General features: G+C 39.5%; 1 long non-coding RNA gene across 1 annotated transcript in view; it reads right to left on the bottom strand.

Moving 5' to 3' along the window:
* Positions 1-18,408, bottom strand: part of LOC126081841 (uncharacterized) — a 31,932-nt gene extending 13,524 nt beyond the window's left edge. The window contains exon 1 of the long non-coding RNA XR_007518449.1: positions 18,289-18,408. This is a non-coding gene — a long non-coding RNA (uncharacterized LOC126081841). The remainder of the gene's footprint in view (positions 1-18,288) is intronic.
* Positions 18,409-21,969: the final 3,561 nt, after the last annotated feature.

The raw sequence follows: 21,969 nt of genomic DNA on the forward strand, positions 1-21,969 counted from the left end.
ATTTAGTTGTTCTACTTGTGAATGTGTTAGTTTAGGTAGGTAGTGTTTTTCCAGGAATTCATCCATTTCTTCTAGGTTTTCAAATTTGTTAGAGTACAATTTTTCATAATAATCTGATATGATTCTTTTAATTTCAGTTGGTTCTGTTGTGATGTGGTCCTTCTCGTTTCTTATTCGGGTTATTTGTTTCCTTTCCTGTATTTCTTTAGTCAGTCTAGCCAATGGTTTATCAATTTTGTTAATTTTTTCAAAGAACCAGCTTTTGGCTTTGTTAATTCTTTTAATTGTTTTTCAGTTCTTTAATTCATTTAGTTCAGCTCTAATTTTTATTATTTGTTTTCTTCTGGTGCCTGATGGATTCTTTTGTTGCTCACTTTCTATTTGTTCAAGTTGTCGGGACAGTTCTCTGATTTGGGCTCTTTCTTCTTTTTGTATGTGTGCATTTATCGATATAAATTGGCCTCTGAGCACTGCTTTTGCTGTGTCCCAGAGGTTTTGATAGGAAGTATTTTCATTCTCGTTGCATTCTATGAATTTCCTTATTCCCTCCTTGATGTCTTCTATAACCCAGTCTTTTTTCAGGAGGGTATTGTTCAGTTTCCAAGTATTTGATTTCTTTTCCCTAGTTTTTCTGTTATTGATTTCTAGTTTTATTGCCTTGTGGTCTGAGAAGATGCTTTGTAATATTTTGATGTTTTGGACTCTGCAAAGGTTTGTTTTATGACCTAATATGTGGTCTATTCCAGAGAATGTTCCATGTGCGCTAGAAAAAAGAGTATACTTTGCAGCAGTTGGGTGGAGAGTTCTGTATAAGTCAATGAGGTCAAGTTGGTTGATTGTTGTAAGTAGGTCTTCCGTGTCTCTATTGAGCTTCTTACTGGATGTCCTGTCCTTCTCCGAAAGTGGTGTGTTGAAGTCTCCTGCTATAATTGTGGAGGTGTCTATCTCACTTTTCAGTTCTGTTAAAATTTGATTTATGTATCTTGCAGCCCTGTCATTGGGTGCATAAATATTTACTATGGTTATGTCTTCCTGATCAATTGTCCCTTTTATCATTATATAGTGTCCTTCTTTATCCTTTGTGGTGGATTTAAGTCTAAAATCTATTTTGTCAGAAATTAATATTGCTACTCCTCTTCTTTTTTGCTTATTGTTTGCTTGATATATTTTTTTCCATCCTTTGAGTTTTAGTTTGTTCGTGTCTCTAAGTCTAAGGTGTGTCTCTTGTAGGCAGCATATAGATGGATCGTGTTTCTTTATCCAGTCCGTGACTCTCTGTCTCTTTATTGGTGCATTTAGTCCATTTACATTGAGCATAATTATAGATAAATAAGTTTTTAGTGCTGTCATTTTGATGCCTTTTTATGTGTGTTGTTGACAATTTCATTTTTCCACATACTTTTTTGTGCTGAGACGTTTTTCTTAGTAAATTGTGAGATCCTCACTTTCATAGTGTTTGACTTTATGTTTGTTGAGTTGTTACGTTTTTCTTGTCTTTTATCTTGAGTTATGGAGTTGTTATACCTTTTTGTGGTTACCTTATTATTTACCCCGATTTTTTAAAGTAAAAACCTAACTTGTATTGTTCTATATCGCCTTGTATCACTCTCCATATGGCAGTTCAATGCCTCCTGTATTTAGTCCCTCTTTTTCATTATTGTGATCTTTTACCTATTGACTTCCATGATTCCCTGTTATGTGTATTTTTTTTTTAATTAATCTTAATTTGTTTGTTTTTGTGATTTCCCTATTTGAGTTGATGTCCGGACGTTCTGTTTTGTGACCTTGTGTTGTGCTGATATCTGATGTTATTGGTTTTCTGACCAAACAATGTCCTTTAGTATTTCTTGTAGCTTTGGTTTGGTTTTTGCAAATTCTCTAAACTTGTGTTTATCTGTAAATATCTTAATTTCGCCTTCATATTTCAGAGAGAGTTTTGCTGGATATATGATCCTTGGCTGGCAGTTTTTCTCCTTCAGTGTTCTGTATATGTCGTCCCATTCCCTTCTTGCCTGCATGGTTTCTGCTGAGTAGTCTGAACTTATTCTTATTGATTCTCCCTTGAAGGAAACCTTTCTTTTCTCCCTGGCTGCTTTTAAAATTTTCTGTTTATCTTTGGTTTTGGTGAGTTTGATGATAATATGTCTTGGTGTTTTTCTTTTTGGATCAATCTTAAATGGGGTTCGATGAGCATCTTGGATAGATATCCTTTCGTCTTTCATGATGTCAGGGAAGTTTTCTGTCAGGAGTTCTTCAACTATTTTCTCTGTGTTTTCTGTCCTCCCTCCCTGTTCTGGGACTCCAATCACCCGCAAGTTATCTTTCTTGATAGAGTCCCACATGATTCTTAGGGTTTCTTCATTTTTTTTATTTCTTTTATCTGATTTTTTTTCAGCTATGTTGGTGTTGATTCCCTGGTGCTCCAGATATCCCAGTCTGCATTCTAATTGCTCGAGTCTGCTCCTCTGACTTCCTATTGCGTTGTCTAATTCTGTAATTTTATTGTTAATCTTTTGGATTTCTACATGCTGTCTCTCTATGGATTCTTGCAACTTACTAATTTTTCCACTATGTTCTTGAATAATCTTTTTGAGTTCTTCAACAGTTTTATCAGTGTGTTCCTTGGCTTTTTCTGCAGTTTGCCTTATTTCATTTGTGATGTCTTGAAGCATTCTGTAAATTAGTTTTTTATATTCTGTATCTGATAATTCCAGGATTGTATCTTCATTTGGGAAAGATTTTGATTCTTTTGTTTGGGGGGTTGGAGAAGCTGTCATGGTCTGCTTCTTTATGTGGTTTGATATGGACTGCTGTCTCCGAGCCATCACTGGGAAACTAGTTTTTCCAGAAAATCCGCTAAAAAAAAATGCAGTCAGATCCCTATCAGAATTGCCTTTGGATTATAACTGCCACCTTGTTCCCTGTAAGGATGAAAGTCTGAGGTTTGGATCGTATATGCTTGGCTGTAGCTGGTTCTGTGTTTTTAGTCCAATTAGGGGTGGATTTTTGGTCCCTGGGTTTTTTTTTTTATTATTATTGTTGTTGTTGTTCCTTCTCTCAGGCCGAAAGAGTGGATTAGGAAAAGACCAAAAGAAAAAAAAAGGGGGGGGTGGGGAAGCAAAGCCACCATGGAGCCAGAGGAGCCGTTCTCCCTCTGGCTCAGGCAATTCGGATGTTAATGAAGCCACCTGGGGAGGGTGGGGGAGGGATCAGAGAGATAGGAGAGTAGCACCTCAGAATATAGCCAGAGTTGTTTGTCTTGCTTGGAATGACTATTATATCTGAGATTCCCATGGGGCGCGTCGCCTATGTGTGCTGGCTGTGTGGAGATTGCCCCCGGGGGTCTGGCCCGCTTAAGTCACGGTCAGATCCTCCGCTGCCAGCCCCACGCCCAACGTCAAGGTTCCCCTGCTGGGACGGTGCACTCTCGACTCCAAAATCAGTCTCTGCCTCCCGGGAACTTCTCGTCCCACCAGCAGCGTCGCCATGCCGCCCGCGCGAACTGGCTGGGCTGCCTCCCAGGGTTAGTTCAGGTGAGTGGAGCAGCTCCCTGTGCTTGTGCCGTGACTGCGTGTCCTGGCTGGGACGCTGCTCTCCCCACTCCAAGACCAGTTGCTGCCTCCCAGGGACTTCTCCCACCGGCTGCGTCGCCACGCTGCCCACGCAAACCAGCTGGGCCCCCTCCCGGGGTGAGTTTGGGGGGCAGGGCTGCGCCCCTTGTTTGTGGCGTCTGCTCCCCTGGTCTCCGCCCTAAATTGGGCTCCAAATGTTACCTGACTGGTATGCTGGCTCCAGGCTCTGAAAACAATCGCTGCTTCCCCGTATTTGTTCGTTCTCCGTCTCTAAATCTGTGTTTGTTGTTCAGGGTTCGTAGATTGTTATGTATGTGATCGATTCACTTGTTTTTCCGAGTCTTTGTTGCAAGAGGGATCCGAGGTAGCGTCTACCTAGTCCGCCATCTTGGCCCCCTCCATAGGGTTTTAAAGCCAAATATTTCATTTTATGGATAGTTTTTTGGGGATCATATCTAAAAATTCTTTTCTAACACAAAATCACAAAGATTTGCTCCTGTGTTTTCTTCTAGAAGTGTTACAGTTTTAAGTATCATCTATTATCTATTCTGGGTTAATTTTTGTATAAGGTGTAAAGTTTAAAGGTTTTTTTTTTTTTTTTTTTTTTTGCATATGGATGCCCAAATGTACCAATATCATTTTTGAAAAGGCTGTCTTCTCTCAATAGAATTGCTTTTGCACTTTTGTCAAAAGTCAACGGCCATATTTTTGTGGGTCTGCCTCTGGACTTTTCATTTTGCTTTGTTGATCTACATGTCTATCTCTTTGTCAGTATCATACTATCTTGAATTCTGTAGCTGTATAGTAAATTTTAAAACCTCATAGAGTAATTCTTCCAGCTTTATCTTCTTTTTCAAAATTGTTTTAGATATTCTAAGCTCCTTTGCTTTCACATAAAAATTTTAGTATTCATTTGTCTATATTTACCAAAAACAATACAAACCCCTGCTGGGGTTTTGACTGGGGTAGTGTTAAATCTATAGATCCATTCTGGGGGAGAATTGACATCTTTGCTCTGTTGAGTCTTCCAATTGATGAACATAGTGTGTTCTCTCCACTTATTTGTTCTTATTTGATTTCTTTCATGAATATTTTTGTAGTTTTCAGATTACAGATCTTGCATATGTTTTGTTAGATTTATCTCCAAATATTTCATTTTTTAGGCCTATTGTGAATTTTATATATAGTGTGTGTGTGTATAAATTTTTAGTTTTCATTTGTATATTCCTAATATATGGAAATATATTTTGTGTTGATTTTTGTGTGTTGAACTTGTATACTGCAACCTTGTATCCTGCAAATGCACTTATTAATTCTAGAAGTTTTTCATCAATTCCTTAGGATTTTCTGCAAAGATAATCATTTTATCTGTGAATAGGGGCAGATTTATTTTTCCCTTTTCCACTTGTATGTTATTTTTCTTTTTTGCTTCATTGTTGTCTAAAATTTCTAGGACAACTCTGAATTGGAGAGTTGAGAGTGGACATTCTTGCCTTATCCCCAATCTTAGAAGTAAAGCACTCAGTCTTTCGCCATTAAGTATGATGTCATTTGTAGGTTTTTTTGTAGATACCCTTTACCAAGTTGAGGAGGTGTTCCTCTATTTCAAGTTTGCTGAGCATTATCAACATGAATGGATGTTGTATTTTGTCATACTTTTTTCTGCATCAATTGATATGATCACATGGGTTTTATTCTTTAGACTGTCAGTATGGTGGATTATATAGATTGATTCCTGAAAACTGAGTCAGCCTTACATTTCTGGAACAAACCGTAGTTGGTAGTGAGGTATTATTCTTGCTGTATCAGTGGATCCGATTTGCTAATATTTTTTTCTTGAGGATTTTTGTGTCTATATTCATAAGAAAAATTGGTCTGTAGGTTTTCTTTTTTATTAGACTGATTTTGTCCTGTTTTGGTATCAGGGTAATAGAGGTCTCATAAAATGAGTTGGAAGTATTCCCTCCTTTTGTTTTCTGGAAGAAATTGGATAGAATTGGTGTTATTTTTCTTTAAATGTTTAGTAAAATTTGCCAGTGACAGCATCTCAGCCTGGAGATATATTTTTGGAAAATGTTTGACAATGAACTCAGTTTTTTTATGTTATAGGACTAATCAGGTTGCTTATTTCATCTTATGTGAGTTTTGATAGTTTATGGTGTTTTGATGAATTGGTTGTTTCATTTAGGTTACTCAATTTATGTGTGTACAGTTGTTATTATTGTTTCTGATGAGAAATTCACAGTCATTCAAATTTGTTTCCCTTCCCTACAGGTAATGAGTCATTTTTCTTTGGCTGCTTTCAAGATTTTTTCTTTATCTTTCAACAGTTTGATTATGTGTTTGGGCATGAATTTCTTTGGATTTATTCTATTAGTAGTTTGCTTAGCGTCTTAATGAGAGCTTGGCTGCTAACCCAAAAGTTAGTAGTTCGAATCCACTAGTTCTACTCTGTCTTGCAGGGTTGCTATGTGTCAGAATCAACTCAACAGCAACAGGCTTTGGATTTGGTTAGCTTCTTAAATTTGTAGTTTTTTGCCTTTCACCAAACTTGGAAAATATTCAACCATTATTTCTTCAAATATTTCTTTAGAACCATACTTGTTTTTCTCTCTTCCTGAAACTCTGAGAATGTTAGACCTTTTGTTATTATCTCACAGGTTCCAGAGGTTCTGTTCATTTTCAACTTTTGCTCTTTGTTGTTCAGATTGGATAATTTCTGTTGATCTCTATTCCAGTTCATAGACTGTTACCTCTGTCATCTCCATACTGCAGTTGAACCCATCCATTGAGTTTATTTTGTTCATTAAATTTTTCATTCCTAAAATTTCTTTTGTTCTTTTTGTCTTCTGTCCCTTTGTAGAGACTTTCAATTATTTTTTCATCTTTTCCAACTGTGTTTGCAATTACTAATTTGAGCATTTTTATAATAGCTACTTTAAAGTCTTTGCCAAGTAATTCCAACAACTGTATCATCTCAGTGTTCGCTTCTGTTGACTGTCTTATTCCATGTGAGTTGTAATTTTTGTCATTCTTTATATGCTGGGGAATTCTGGATTATAACCTGGACATTTTCAACATTAAGTTATGAGAGTAAAGATCTTGCTTAAATTCCATGGAAAATGTTGATATTTTTGGTGTAGCTGGTAATTAGCCTGGTTAGGTTCAGGCTGCAAGTTTCAACCTACTTTCTATGGGCTGTGTTTCCAATGTCAGTTCTTTTTTTTTTTTTTTTCAAAGCCTTTGTAGAGTTCTTCAGATCTAGTCCAGGTATGTGCCACCCAGTGGCCAATGGAGCATGGGCAGTAGTCTATCTGTTAATTTAGTTCTCAGAGCATTTGGTATGCTAGTTGGGGTTAGATTCACACTGTTCACAGCTCAAGGGTGAGCCCAGAAGCTCATAAATAACTTTTTTTTCAGAGGTATCTGCTTTGTTCCAGAAACTTATTTTAAATTTTCTTTTAGTTCTCATGCCTCTTATGCTTTTTTAAAAATTTTTATTGTGATTTAAGTGAAAGTTTTCAAGTCAAGTCAGTCTCGCATACAAAAATTTATATACATCTTGCTATATACCCTTAATTGCTTCCCCCTAATGAGACAGCACACTCCTTCTCTCCACTCTCTCTTTTAGTGTCCATTCGGCCAGCCTCTGACCCTCTCTGCCCTCTCATCGCCCCTTCAGATAGGAGATGCCAGCATAGTCTCATGTGTCTACTTAATCCAAGAAGCTCGTTCTTCACCAGTATCATTTTCTATACCATTGTCCAGTCCAATCCCTGTCTGAAGAGTTGGCTTTGGGAATAGTTCCTGTCTTGGGCTAATGGAAGGTCTGGGGACCATGACCTCTGGGGTCCTTCTAGTCTCAGTCAGACCATTAAGTCTGGTCTTTTCATGAGAATTTGGGGTCTGCATCCCACTGCTCTCCTGCTCTCTCAGGAGTTCTCTGTTATGTTCCCCGTCAGGGCAGTCATCGGTTGTAGCCAGGCACATAAACAACTTTTGAGGGAAGCTTTCCTGAGCTCTTCCCTTTCTGTGGTCTTTCAAGTTCCCCAGAGCCCTCGTTTTTACTCCTTTGGCCAGACATCTTGGGTTCTATTTCCCCTATGCCTCATACTTCCATGGTAGAGGCTATGCATCAGGAGGATACAGAGAGAGTCAGAACAAGCAGTGAAGAATTTGCTCCTCTCTCTTGGAATTGCAGCTCCACTTAATGGAGAGGTAAAGCCCCCACCCTCAGACTCTGGCTCCTTCAGGTTTCTGGTACCAGCTGCCCCTACTGTCACAGGATTATTGGGGACTGAGTCAAGAGAGAACAGAGAAAAGAAAGAGAAATAAAATGGAGATTTCCCCACTCTGTGTGTTAGGAGTTCCCTTTCTAGCTCATTGATCTAGAGCCAGAGGGCTCCTTAGAGTTTTCTCTGTGCCTTAGTATTCCCTTCCAGGTTTGGGGCTATGTTGAGTATGGGCCAGGGGATACTGGAGGGAAATATAGAAAGCTCACTGCCAGATCATGGCTATTCAAATTCTGGTTCTCTTCCCCAATCCTCCTACAGCTGTTTTCTTTTCAGAGTCCTTAGAGAGCTGCCCCTGCATTCTGTCCATGTTTATAGTTGTAATCAGTGGAAGAGACAGGGTGGAGTGTTCTCATTCCATCTCACCCAGAACCAGGACCCTTTCACCCGGTTCTTTTTACCTTATTTAATTTGACTACTAGAAAATTTTAAATCTGTATGATTTACATTTCTATTGGACAGTGCTATCTAGATGTTTGATGAACAATAAAAAATTAATATAACTAATTGATTAAGCCTCTACTTTGCTAAGTGCTAGGATACCATGTTGAACAAAACAGGCATAGTCCCATTATGAAATAGTCTAAAGGGGTAAGCAGACTCTAAATACATACACACACCTAAAACTATATAATTACACTTAGAATAAGTACCATAAATGAAATCAAGAGTATGCCACAAGAGTCCCTAACCAAGGACTGTAATCTAGGCTGGGGAGAGCATCCCTAAAGAAATGGGATTAAGTTGAGGCTTGAAGGTGAGTAGGAGTTTCTTGGTGAAGAGGAGGGGTAAGGAGCATCCCTGGCAGGTGTAACCTCATGGCTGGAGGCCTTAAGTCAGGGAAGAGCTTTCCTCAAGGAACATAAAGAAGATCAGAGTTGGTGAATCATAAGGAAAGCAGGAAAGAATGAAAGAAGAAGAACCCTGGGTTGTTTGAGCAAGATATGCAAATGTATTTCTGGAAGACTCTGGAAAGAATGGCCCCTCACATACACTAGTGGTGTGGCTCTCCACAAAGCCACCTAGATTGCCTTGGCATCTTCTGCTGAGAGGGAGCAGACCCAAGGAAGCATGCCCCAAAAGGCTAAGCAGAAGGACTTGGAAAGCTGAGAAGATACACTGAGTAAGTGTTTCATAGACCACCTCACCTAATCCCATAACCAGAGGGGTCTCTGGTGAAAAAATAAAGAGACATGTCTGTAACCATCCTCTTTGTTCATGTCATTGGACTTGACCCAAGAACTGTGGAGATTAAACTCTCAAATTTGAAAAGGTACCTTGAGGTTTTTCCAGGTCTGTCCTCTCATTATAAAGGTATATGCTTAACAATTATGAAGCCCAGAGGAATTACAGGATGAGCCTAAAACAATAAAGTAAGTTACTAGTGGCAGGACTGGGTCAAACCCCAGAACTCTCTTATTTTAGCCCTGTGAAAGCAGACAGGTTGACCCCAACATCTTTCCAGACAAGGCCCCCTTTCCGCTTCCATAATTCAATCCACACTGGCTAGGGAGAGAAGAGTTATCTTTGTCCTTGTTGTCTTCCTATAAATTGCCAAGCTAATTGGGTAGTTCCTTAAAGCCATGATGTAGTGGTTAAGAGTTTGGCTGTTAACCAAAAGTTCAGCACATTGAATCCACTGGCTGCTCCTTGGAAACCCTATGGACAGTTCTACTCGGTCCTATAAGGTCTGTATGAGTTGGAATCAACTTGACAGCAACAGCTTTGGTTTTGGTTTTTGGTTCTTAAAACCACCGCCCTGGTAAAGATTATCTCTAACTTCTGTGATTTCCCCAAAACCACAGTGTGAGATTAAATCAGCACTAGAAGATTCCTTAAACTCACCACTTGTATATGAGTAAAAGTATATTTTCCTGAGTAACTTCTACATGAGTAGTGCTTTCCCATTTTTTCTAAAATTCTTCATTTTTCCCTTTATTATTCCTATCCACACCCCATATATTGATATGGTTAGTTTTTAGTCTCTTTTTGTATAAAACAATCAGCTTGACACATACGAATACACTCATTCAAATGACATTGGAGAGTCAAAAGGCATTGTGAGAGGAGCTTTGTGGTTTGGATCTCTCCTAATCCTGGCTTAGCTGGCCACCAGAGACCTTTGGAGGCTAGTTATGACTTTCCCAGCCCTGGAGAAGAGAGGCATTTTTCTGAATTGCAGCAGCTGTATCTGGCAAGTAATAGAAGCGTTAATACCCAGAGCCACAAAGAGTCTAGCCAGTGAGATATTTATTAGCTAACATTTAGCCCAAATAATGGAGGACTTCTCTGTGCGTTCATTTCATGGTCAGGAATATAAAGGGTTAAAAAGCATGGGCGTGATCCCAGGGAACAAATCTTCAGTGCCTTTCACTCTCCTGAACAGAAAAGATTTTCTTTTTTTTTTAATGTGGGATAAACTTACATTTCATGGTTCCTTTCCAAACGTGTCTGCTGTTTGGGGCTTAACAAATTAACATCTAAGAGAAAGAAACAACCAGAGATGAAAAGTCATATATATTTCTATAGAATTGGGCCATGGGCTGGGCAGATGTTTGAATGTGGGCCTTGGTCTCAATAACTAGACAAGTTTCAGATGATCTGGGAACTATGGTACTTTCACTGAGGTAGAAAGGGAGGAAAGGCCAGTTGTAAACCCAGCCAAGAGAAACTTCAGTTTCTCTTACCGTTGACCACGGAAAGAGCAAAGATCCCACTCATAAAAGAAGCAGCCCACAGTGTCTTCTGCAGCCACTTCTTGGATTGTTCCTCTCCTCTCATCCATTTCCTCCTCTCCTACTCCAGACACTGTTGCTCCAGCACATTCCAAATATGTGGGGAATTTTGGATTTGCTGGCAGCTTGCATGTGGATGACGTCAAACACAAGAGCCAACGTCAAGGCCACCGGGAAAGGATGTCCCAGCATATGCTGAATTGCTGGAACATTTAAGTAAGTTTCATCAGAAGAGAGCGTTTAAGACAGATAACATGGCTGCCTATGCATATCTTGAGGACCACCAGAAGGAAGAGGAGTTTGGCTTATTTTGTATAGGTCCAGAATGTAGAATTTTTGTCCTAAGCTGGACTTGCAACCAGTTTTTTTGTCCTCTTGCCTCAGTGAAAGCAGTTGCCAGGTCAAGAAAGTCTGAATTGTCCAAGTGTTGAGGTGTACGTTGTGGGGCAAAGTAGATAAGCCTTTGCCAAGATGATTCTTTTTCACTTTTGTATGTTTATTTTGCTATCTGTGAAAATAATAAACTATCATTACTGATCTAATAACCATAATCATTAACTACCAGTCAACTCATGTTGACCCCATGTGTGCCAGACTAGATCTGTGCTCCAGAGGGTTTCCAATGGCTAGTTTTTCAGAACTAGCTCTCCAGGCCTTTCTCCTGAGGAATCTCTGGGTGGGATTGAACCTCTAAACTTTAGATTGGCAGCCAAGAGTTTTATCCATTTGTTCCAACCAGGGACTCAGATCATTAATAAGAAAAGTAGTTTTACTCTATATTTATGGCTTTAAAGCCCTTGCAATCTTAATGATTATGTTATTACGACCAAGTTCTATAAAACTCTCCAGGAAAATGTAACTCCAATTCTAAGGGGAAATGAATGCATACGTGAGAAAGTCCATTTGAAGGTAGTGTTGCAACACTTGTGTGCAAGTAAAGGATATCTGCCATTACACTTCTCCACCCTTAAATTCGTAATTTCAGACTTTTATTCCCTTTCATTTTCCATTCCAGATTATCTCTTTCTCTGTTTAGGCACAGTCAGTAGTTCATACTCTTCCCTCTTTATAACCACGGAAATGATTTTCAGTTAAACATTAGATTTGAGAAGAAATAGCACTTGTCCAAAAAAAGGTGAAATTAGCTGTAAATTTGCCTTTCCCAGCTCTGTCCTGATTTTTAGCTGCCAGCAGCAAAAGGCCAAGAACACAGAGAGCCAACAAAGATCTCCATCTTGTAAGCCCCCTGTAAATTTCATGTCTTCTCTAAGGGTTTTAAAATTTGAAAGATAAGTAGACTTTTAGCTGGTCCAAAAAGTCTGCACACAGTAGGAGAGGAAGAACTTTAAATGCTCCCCATACTTCTCCTTGTTCCTGGATCTCTGCCACAGTCCAGGCCAATTCCAATTACTTCTGGGAAAGCCACCTTCTTCTCTGCAACAACAAACCAAATCAGCCCCAACATTCAGACAAGCAGATGGCTTCCGGGGAAAATAGAAATGATCCACCTGCTGAAGCAAGGAGCTGACATGAAGTTGGATATATTTGCAAATGACTCATTGTGATGACTTCCTTGTGGTTGTCAGTGTGCAGCCTTCTCATCCACCTCTAATTGCTGGGTGGACAGCTCAGCAGGTGACGTAGCTGCCCTGTCTGCTCCCTTGGGAGACCACAACAGTCTGCCTCTGCCCTGACCCTCACGCTTCTCTGTGACAAGGACGTGGCCTCATTTTCCTCGTATCTGCAGTGCCTAACCAACGTCTTCTTGTAGCTCTACTTGTGATTATCTGTTGACATCGATTTGAATCTAGTTAGTAAATGAGGATGCTGCAGTCTCCAGTTGTCTTTGAGGACGTAGGTAAGCAGGTTTACTTAGATTTAGTCTATTTTTAGAATATTGCTGGGAAAGCCTAGGCAAATGCTAATAGTTCTAAACTAAATTGCTCTGCTTAGATTCATTGAATCTCAGATTTAAAAGCTCTCCTAGAGAGTATCTGGTTATATAGATCCTCTGGATACATTTATGCTTCTCCTGGGCAGCAGTGGCATCTTAACTATTCTAGAAGGCATGTATTTAATCATCATATCACACAATGATATGACAAATCCACTTTTGTCAAATGAGATTTATGTCTGGATTTCCAAATCATGGATGAGAATTCTTCTTTTCCCTTTTCTTTTGTCATCAAGGAAAAAAAAAAAGGAAAACACCTAGGAGGGTAATAAAACTAATAAATATTGTATACTAATCTTTGGTTGCATTCTTTTAAAAAGTAAAAGACATTTGAATTACCTTCTTTAAATTAAATCACTAAAACCATACTGTCATGGATTGAATTATGTCCCCCCAAAAATGTGTGTATTAACTTGGTTAGCCCATAATTCCCAGTATTCTGTGGCCGTCCTACATTTTGTAATTGCAATTTTATGTTAAAGAGGATTAGAGTGTGATCGTAACACCTTTACCAGGTCACAACCCTGATCCAATGTAAAGGGGATTTCCCTGGGGTATGACCTACAAGAGATGAAAGGAAAGGGAAGATAGCAGAGAATTGGGGACTTCATACTACCAAGAAATCAGCACCAAGAGCAGAGAGTGTCATTTGGACCTGAGGTTCCTGTGCCGAGATGCTCCCAGACCAAGGGAAGGCTGATGCATCACAAGGACCTTTCTTCAGAGCAGACAGAGAAAGAAAGCCTTCCCCTGGAGCTGGCACCCTGAAATCAGACTTCTAGCGTACTGAACTGTTAAAGCTGTCCACTTGTGGTATTTCTGTTATAGCAACACTAGATGACTAAGACACATGCAGTATATTATTTTGTATATATAGTACACATGTGCATATAATGCCAAATCAATAAGCAACCTTACTGATTATCTGCCATGCTTTCCTTATTTTATAGAAAAGAAATATTTGGGGACATAGAGGACAGTGGCATGGCCATGAACATGTACTGAATAAAGCCAGTTAAAGGAGAAAGAACATAAACAAAGAAAGACTGAAGGAGAAACAAAAACTAAGCAAGAAAGAACAAAGAGGAGAAATGGGAAAAAAAAGGACAGAGAAAGGAAGCAAAGGTAGGCAAAGAACAAAAAGAGAGTCTGGAAGAAGGAGGAAGGGAGAAAATAGAGATGGCAGAGAACAAACTTTGGAGACAAGAGGCAGAAGAGGAGAAATAATAAAATGGAAGCTTAAAGTAAGAGCAATTACATATTATAATGGTTAGACGATGGACTTTAGAGTCTGATTCTCTAGGTTTAAATACCAACTCTACCTCTTAATGTGTTGTCTTGGGCAAGTTGCCTTACATGTTGTATTTCAATATCCTGTTGAAATTGAATACATACATACGTATATATAAAAAATATATATTGCAAGTATATGGAAGCTCCCATGTGCAATATTCACTGTCAAAATCAAATCATAAACATTTCAGCTCTTACTGATATTTCAGGTCCTGAATAAGAAAGATTTTTCTCCTAATGCCATTTTTTTTGTTTTTCCCAAATTCAGGTAATCGATCTGTTCGAAGTATAATTATGGTGACTAAATTTTGGAATAGCCTGGATTTCAAATGTCTTTCCTATTGTCACCATAAGTAAACCATGTCAGGCCACATGGTCCTCCTTCCTCAGGTACCCCAAATTAGAATCCAGTGAGAAGGAACTTGTCCAGCTATGAAAACACAACAGCCACAGCAATGGACTCAAGCATAGCAACGGTTGTGAAGATGGTGCAGGACTGGTCAACATTTCGTTCCGTTATGTATAAGGTTGCCATGAGTTAGGGTCAACTCTGTGGAAACTAACAATGACAACATGAAGACCAAAAAGCCCACTGCCAGTCAAGTTGATTTTAAACTCTTAGTGACCCTACAGGACAGAGTAGAATTTTCTCACACTGGAAATCTTTACAGAAGCAGACTGCCACGTCTTTCTCCTGTGGAGCGACTGGAGGTTGGAACCACGGACCTTTTGGTAAGCAGCCGAGTGCTTAACCACTCCATCAGCAGGGCTTCTCAACGTGAAGACAGGAGGGCTAATTCATGTGGTTATCGGTAGCAATGTGCACTTCTGAAAGACCTCTGAGCAAAGCAGATCTTTGGGTGACTATTTCTCTGCCTTAAGCACCAGAGCTAAAGCCCAGCCCTCCAAATGAAATCACTTCACTTCCATGCCCCACTCCTGTGCCCTCTGTTCCCTATTAGCCAGCTAATACCTTCTAGCCACACCCTATTTCACACCATTCAATCAACCTTCTAAATACCAATTTGGATGCAATTTGGAGCAAAATGTTCATTGATGCTTGGTTGTGTCGAGGTAGGTTTAAGGTCCAGACAAATGTGACATTTATCTTGGACAGCTCAGAGCTTTCTGAAGACATACAGTTGTGAAATAGGGCATATATTATGGTCTGGACTGTCAGATTCCTCCACTGCTAGTTGAGCATATAATGGACATTTATTATAAAAAATTAATAAGTTTAAGTTTTTATCATTATGATTTTCAAAATTGTACCTTTGGTGGAGCTGACTCAGGGTGAAGTACAAAAATTAAAACATTAACGTGCATAAATCACAAAATGGCAGCAGTAATTAAAACAACTTAATTTCCACTCAGGGTATCCAACATAGAATTTCATGGGAATAAACTCATTGAGAAATCCCAAAGAGTCACATAAAGTTCACGCTGCTTCTCACGAAGTATTAGTTCTCCATAGTGTCTCAGCTTCTAAATTATTCTCACCAATTTGCAAAATACACCAAATCAATAGCTGGTCTTTAAACCGAGCTCTTCTTTGAGAAGGAGTCAGACTCCACATGTTCCTACTAAATGTGGTAAGTAAGCAAAAACGGTGATTTTCTCCATCACTGCTCCCCTTGCTTCCCTTAAACCTTCTCCCCATTGCTGGGGTGATTTTGAACTAAGGGTCACATGTAGAGATGAAGACCTGGGAAAGAAAGGGAGTGGTGGCTACTATAAAATGTTGAGATGTTGAAGAAAATAGGAAAGTGGGCTTCTGAAAATTGTGTTTAACCATAAAGGTGTAGGGAAGAGCAAATTTAGGCAACTACTGCTAGTTCTTGATGCCTGTTCCTGAGTCCTGCGTCATGATTGTTCAGCTGTAAATTTGCTTACTATGATGTGTGTGTGTGTGTGTGTGTGTGTGTGTGTGTGTGTATCGTACAAATTGGTACAAACACCTCTGTACCCAATGCCCAGCTAAAAAGATAAGATACTGGCAATTCAGCTGCAGTGCCTTCTATCCTCCCTGGTCTCTCTGATCTTATTCTCCACACACAGACGAGAACACCATCTGTGATGGGAGTTCATCTTTGCCATGTTGGCCATGCTGCATACATATACTTACACTATATACTTGCAATATGTGTGTGTGTGCGTGTCCCCAACCCAAGCCAGGGCCTTTTCAATTGCCTTATATGCATGTGAAAGCTGGACTATGAAAGAGGAAAGGAAGAAAAATTGCCATATTTGAACTGTAGTGTGGTTAAAGTCAAAGAATGTTGGACTACCAGAAGAATGAGCAAATCCATCTTGGAGGACGTACAGCAAGGTACTACTTAGAAGCACAGATGGAGAGACTTCATCTTACTTACTTTGGATATACCATCAGGAAAGACCAATTGCTAGAAAAGGACATCATATTTGATTAAGTAGAGTGTAAGTGAGAACGAGGGAAACCCTACATCAGATGGATTGACATAATAACTGCAACAATGACCTCAGACATACCAACAATTGTAAAGATGGGGCAGGACCAGGCAATGTTTCATTCTGTTATAGACAAGGTGGCCATGAGTAGGAATCAACTCAACAGCAACTAATACCAACAAATATATGTGTGTGTACATAGATATTATGTAGAGAGTATTGTTTTATATGTTTGTGTATTTATTTAAACTACTATGTGGAATTCCATGGACATTTTGTTTTTAATTCAAGGCTAGCTTCTCTTATTTATTCACCATTTTCCAGGATAATCATTTCTGCTACCAAACTGGGCACTGTGGAAATGCAATAATTTAATTTGGCAGTAAGAAAACAAAAGAAAAGCATATTTACCACCAGCAATTCAAAGTTCCATGAGGGCAGGGATGACACTAATTTCCAGAGTCCCATTATACCTCCAGCACCTGACTCAATTGCCCAACACGTAGTTGGAGCTCAGTGAATATTTGTCCAGGGGAACAGATGAATGAATGAAAGCAGCAGGAAAAGACATAGGCTGTCTTCACTGCTGGGTGTGCCTTGCTACCGTTTCTCTGGTAGTATAGTTTGAATGTTGGGGTCAGTCCTTCCTTCCAACAAACATGTTAACGGCAGAATGATTTCAGTTGAGGAAATCTGCAATGCATTTTGAGGTTATAACCAGTGAAACAATGCAACTATTACAATTCTCTAAACTCTAGTAAAATGTGCTCAGGCAGGGCCTCAGTCAATAACCCTGGCACTAAAGAGAAAAGGAGGAATTATTGGGCAAGAGGCTAGATTATCTTGTTTGAATGATTTGATTTCCTTGAAATACAAGGTCACATATGGCCAATTTCATTCTTTCTACTCATAAAGAAGTCCAGATCAAAACAGCTAAATTGAACCCAAATTTCACAGTTCTTTTCCCTCAAGGCCCAACTCAGAAGCTGAGAGACATCAATGCCCAGTGATTTTTATGACAATCTCCAGTCTTGGCATAATGGGTTCCCTCAGTTAGTTTTAAGGCCCTTTCATTTGTGATATAACAGCTCTGTTGTCGGCAGTGTTCAATGACATCACAGTCATAAAACTCAGCAACAGCGAGAAGATTGTCTTGGTGTTGAAGTGGGAATTCGGCTAAAGCCAGCACCACGCCATCCTGTGTTCTTTGTTCAGGCTCAGGGCTCATGCTGGGCTGACTAGTCTCGGTTATGGGCTATGACTAATGTGTGAGGCTGGCTCATTTTTCACTGTTGCTTCCAGCGAAGAAACACCATGTGGCCCTGACATCTTGCCTCTAGCATTCTCCTCTACTCTGGCCTTTAGGGTCAAGAGCTAAGGTGGCCACTTCTCTGCAGGCCTCTGATGAGTGTCTGAGGAAAGCAAATGGGATATTTCACCACCCAAAATCTGTCCCTTTTGATATTGAAGGCATTTCTAACTTCATCAGACTCTTAATGAAACTCTAAATGGGAGTCCCTGGGTGTTGCAAACGGGTAACATACTCAGCTGCTAACTGAAGGTTGGAGGTTTGAGTCCACACAGAGATGCCTTGGGAGAAAAGCCTGGCAATCTACTTCCTAAAAACCAGCCACTGAAAACACTATGGAGCACAGTTCTACTCTGACACACATAGGGTTGCCCTGAGATGGAATCGACTTGTCAAAGGCAACTTTTTTTTTTTTTTTTTTTAACTCTAAATACTGCTGGGAAAAGTCCATCAGCTGAGAGAGAATGACCATGTGATTGTCACATGTCCCAGCTCCTTCGCCAGTACCCAACCTCCATCCAAACCAGCCCTGGCCCAGGTATACAAGCCCCACATCCCTCAGGTACTGGCAATCTTAGGCAGCCGGCCTGAAGGGGAAGCACCGGCGGCTTCAGCGGAAGTGTGGAGCCAGCAGTAGGGGCAGAGAGGCACACACAGCCTTCAGAAATCTACCATCTGTGCTTGACGAAGAAAATTGTTCACTTACCCTTCATGTGGCTCAGAGGTTATTAAAAGCAATTAAGAGTAGAAATAAATATAACATAACTGGGCCATTGTAGATGTAGACGCTGCTATAAACATCTGCAGAAAAGAATGAAAATACCGGTCTCCCTAGGTAAGAGGCAGACACGGAAATGGCTTTAACAGGAGGCAAACATATGAAGTCACATCCTCCAAAAGCGGCAGCTCCACCCACCAGACAGTGTATATAGAAGAAGAAGCTTTTCCAACCGACCCCCTGTGCTACTTGTCACCATAGCACAAGCCCAGGCAGTTCCTATGAGTTACTGCTGCTTCTACCCTGTCTCCTGAGCACCTTGGAAAACAAAAATAAACAGCACTCAAACAGGATCTCGGAGTTTTATCCCCTCAGAAAAACTAAATGTATTCTTGAAGACCCTGAATTGGGTGCCATTTCTGTCCCCAGCTTGCATTTCCAAAGTTTAACAGAGCAGTAGAGCAGGTTTATTTTTCTGTCCTGAGGGCAGTATTTCCTCCTTATTAGTTAGCGTTCCCGACTGCTACCTTCAAAGACTGCTGTTCGTTCTCTACTGAATTCCGGCCAGTCATCCTCTACTTTAGTAGTCTGTTTCCTCAATTAAACTGGGACCGAGAATCTTTCCCTTCCTCCCAGAGGTATTGTGACTTTTATTTGCTCTTTCAACAGTCCCTTAACCACCCTTAGAGCCACCCCCATAAGCATGGCTCTCTTGCTCCCATAAGCCTTCCCTGCTGCACTGCATGGGTCAACGCTGGTTCTGGGAGACCCATTGGCCCTGGGGGCTTTCTTCCAAGGTGTGGACTCTTCAGGCTAAGTCTCTTCTACCCATCTCCTGAGTCTGTGAACATCCCAGGGTGAACTGAGCCCACCTGCCCTTCTTGAAAAGTCTTAATGACAGCATCTCTTGACTAGTTCAACAGGAATAAATCCTCCCACTCTTTCTGCATATCACCTAATTACTACCTGTACTTCTGCTCCGAATCACTTAAAAAAAGAATTTTATCATCAGTCTTTTTCTGTGTTTCTTAGACTGAGTTCTGTGGAAAACTAGTTCTGCAGAATATTATTAGCTGTCACATGCCACACACATATCCTGCATGGATATACATACACATTACACACGCATACACACCATGCACATATACACATTATATGCAATACACACACACACACCCGCTTTGCACATAGGTACACGACTGGCCACATACATGGTTCTATGGCCAAATAAATACAGAGATACCAAGTCAATGTAAAACTACTATCTTGCATCTAAGCCTTTAGTAATGTGCATTACAAATCCTTAAAAGCAGGGCTTTCGTGTGCAGTATTTCCCAACCTATTCACACAGAGTTGTTTCTTTGTGGAGAGTACCTGAACGGATGAGTGTACCACGGAACACAATGTGCAAAAAAAACTCAACTAGAACAATAAAAAGAAACTCTTTCACATTTAAAACTACAGCGGTAATGGCAATTATTCTTTAAAATATATAAAATAAAAATATAAACATTTTCAAAAGCATTCAGAGATTACAGTAGGAGTTAGCAATTTATGGTGCACACGTCAAATCCAGCCTGTGGCCTGTTTGTGTACAGTCTTCAAGCTAAAAATGTTTTCACATTTTTGAAGAGTTGTAAAAACAAACAACAACTACAACAAAAAGAATATGAGACAGAGACAACATATGGCCACAAAGTCATTTACAGAAAAAGTTTGCATAGACACAAGTCATTTTAACATTTAAGTTAATTAAAGTAAAAATTTATTTCCTCAGTCACGTGAGCCACATTTCAAGTGATCAGTAGGTACATGTGACTAATGGCTACCATATTGGAAAATGCAAATATAGAACTTTCCCATCATTGCCAAAAGCTCTACTGAACTGTGCTTGTACTGCTTGTGTTTCTAGAATAAAGTCCTTTGCTGTCATTGTTGTTTTGTTTAAGGATTTTGACAGAAGTGTGTGGACAATGAGAGTCCTGACTGGTTTCTTGCGTATTTCTAGCATGACTTCAGCTGGATGTTTTCCACAGGAAACCTTCCCTTCTATCTTGGTCTTCTTTGGTTCCCAGAAACTAGATCTGTGGCTAGCCCCACCATGCCATCAGATCCACCCAGGCTCCTGAGACAAGCTAGTAATCAAGAGGAAAGTTCTCACTGGCCACCATTTTTAGTGTCCAGTCTTAAGTTATTTTGTCTTGCCTCTTCTCTCCTTCAAGTTTCTGCCTCTCCCTACCTTTGATTATGAGTTTGCGTCCCCTCAAAATTCAATTTCTTTCATTTTGTTTTTCAGAACAATTTTGTTCCTCGTCTTTTTCTTGGTTTTGGGCTTATATTTACATATTTAAAGAATCATAAATAAATTCTGCAGAACAAAGTGTCAAATTGCTACCCTTCAGCAATATGGAATAACTGGCAAAAGCCCTGAAATCTTTCTGCTTTCTCTGATCAATATCTATAATTGGAAGGGGAGAGTATCATAATTTAGTTACTTACAGATTTAGATTATATCTTCTTCACTAGACAGTTAAGTGCAAATTTCTTGTTTAAATAACATTTCCCCTCTGATACACTAGGGGAATGTGTGCTGTCAGCAAGGGCAGTAAGAGCATTGGAAGGAAAGGGAGCATTAGAAGGACAAAACGGGTCAGCACTCTCAAATGTTGTAAAGACAAAAAAGAATGAATATTATCCCAGACCATTTTGTGGGACTTCTAGGAATTTCTGGTGCAATCAGTTAAATGTTGGCCTGCTAAGCATTCAAACCCACCCAGTGGCTCCGCGGGAGAAAGATCTGGCAATCTCCTTTTACAAAGATTACAACCATGGAAAGAAACCCTGTGAAGTAGTTCTATTCTGACAAATAGGGTTGCTATAAATTGAAATCAACTCGACAGCATCTAACAACAACAACTAGGAATACTTTTAATGAGTTATCTTAGTGGTGTGGTCGTTGTTCAGAAACAGGTAAGAGTGAGCATAAACTACAACTTTAAGACGTTTGAGGGATAAGAAAAAGAAAAGTGCAGAATGTTCGAAAAAATTATATTCTTTTAAGATAGATCAGTCTTGAATATATAAACCCTACCCCAGAAACCAATTGTGAGAAAGAGAAAAAAGTATTCTGTGAGGAATCAAACATAATTTTGCACAATGGACAAATAAAGGGCTAGAATTTCTACTGCCTTTGTGGGGTGATAAACTCCAGGCAGGCTACTAAAATAAAATCCCATCCTCAAACCAAGAAATACCCAGTGCTCTTGCAGAGGAAAATATAAAATTGTCCTGTAAGGTCACATTTATAACCCAGGGCCCATAGATTGCTCTTCCTCCAATTAACAAAGAACAAAATTAAACCAAATAATACAATAGCACACTCTAAGATAAACTATTACAATAAAAGAAAATTAAATCACATGAAGGAATAAGTCACCACAAGGGAGACTTTGTAGATACAACATGTGGAAGAATTTATGCTGTAAAAATTAGAAATAACAGAAAAATCTTTAGAATACTAATAAAATAGATCTGCTTAAAATGCATAATAATAATAGAAAACACAATGAATAATCAAGCATTCTTAAAAATGAAATACATAGTTGTTGGGGGGAAAAAAGTTTCAAGAGTTTATATAGACTAGAAACACCTGAAAAAAATAATTTGAAA

The sequence above is a fragment of the Elephas maximus genome, chromosome 8 (genome assembly GCF_024166365.1).
Source record: "Elephas maximus indicus isolate mEleMax1 chromosome 8, mEleMax1 primary haplotype, whole genome shotgun sequence".
Classification (NCBI taxonomy): Eukaryota; Metazoa; Chordata; class Mammalia; order Proboscidea; family Elephantidae; genus Elephas; species Elephas maximus.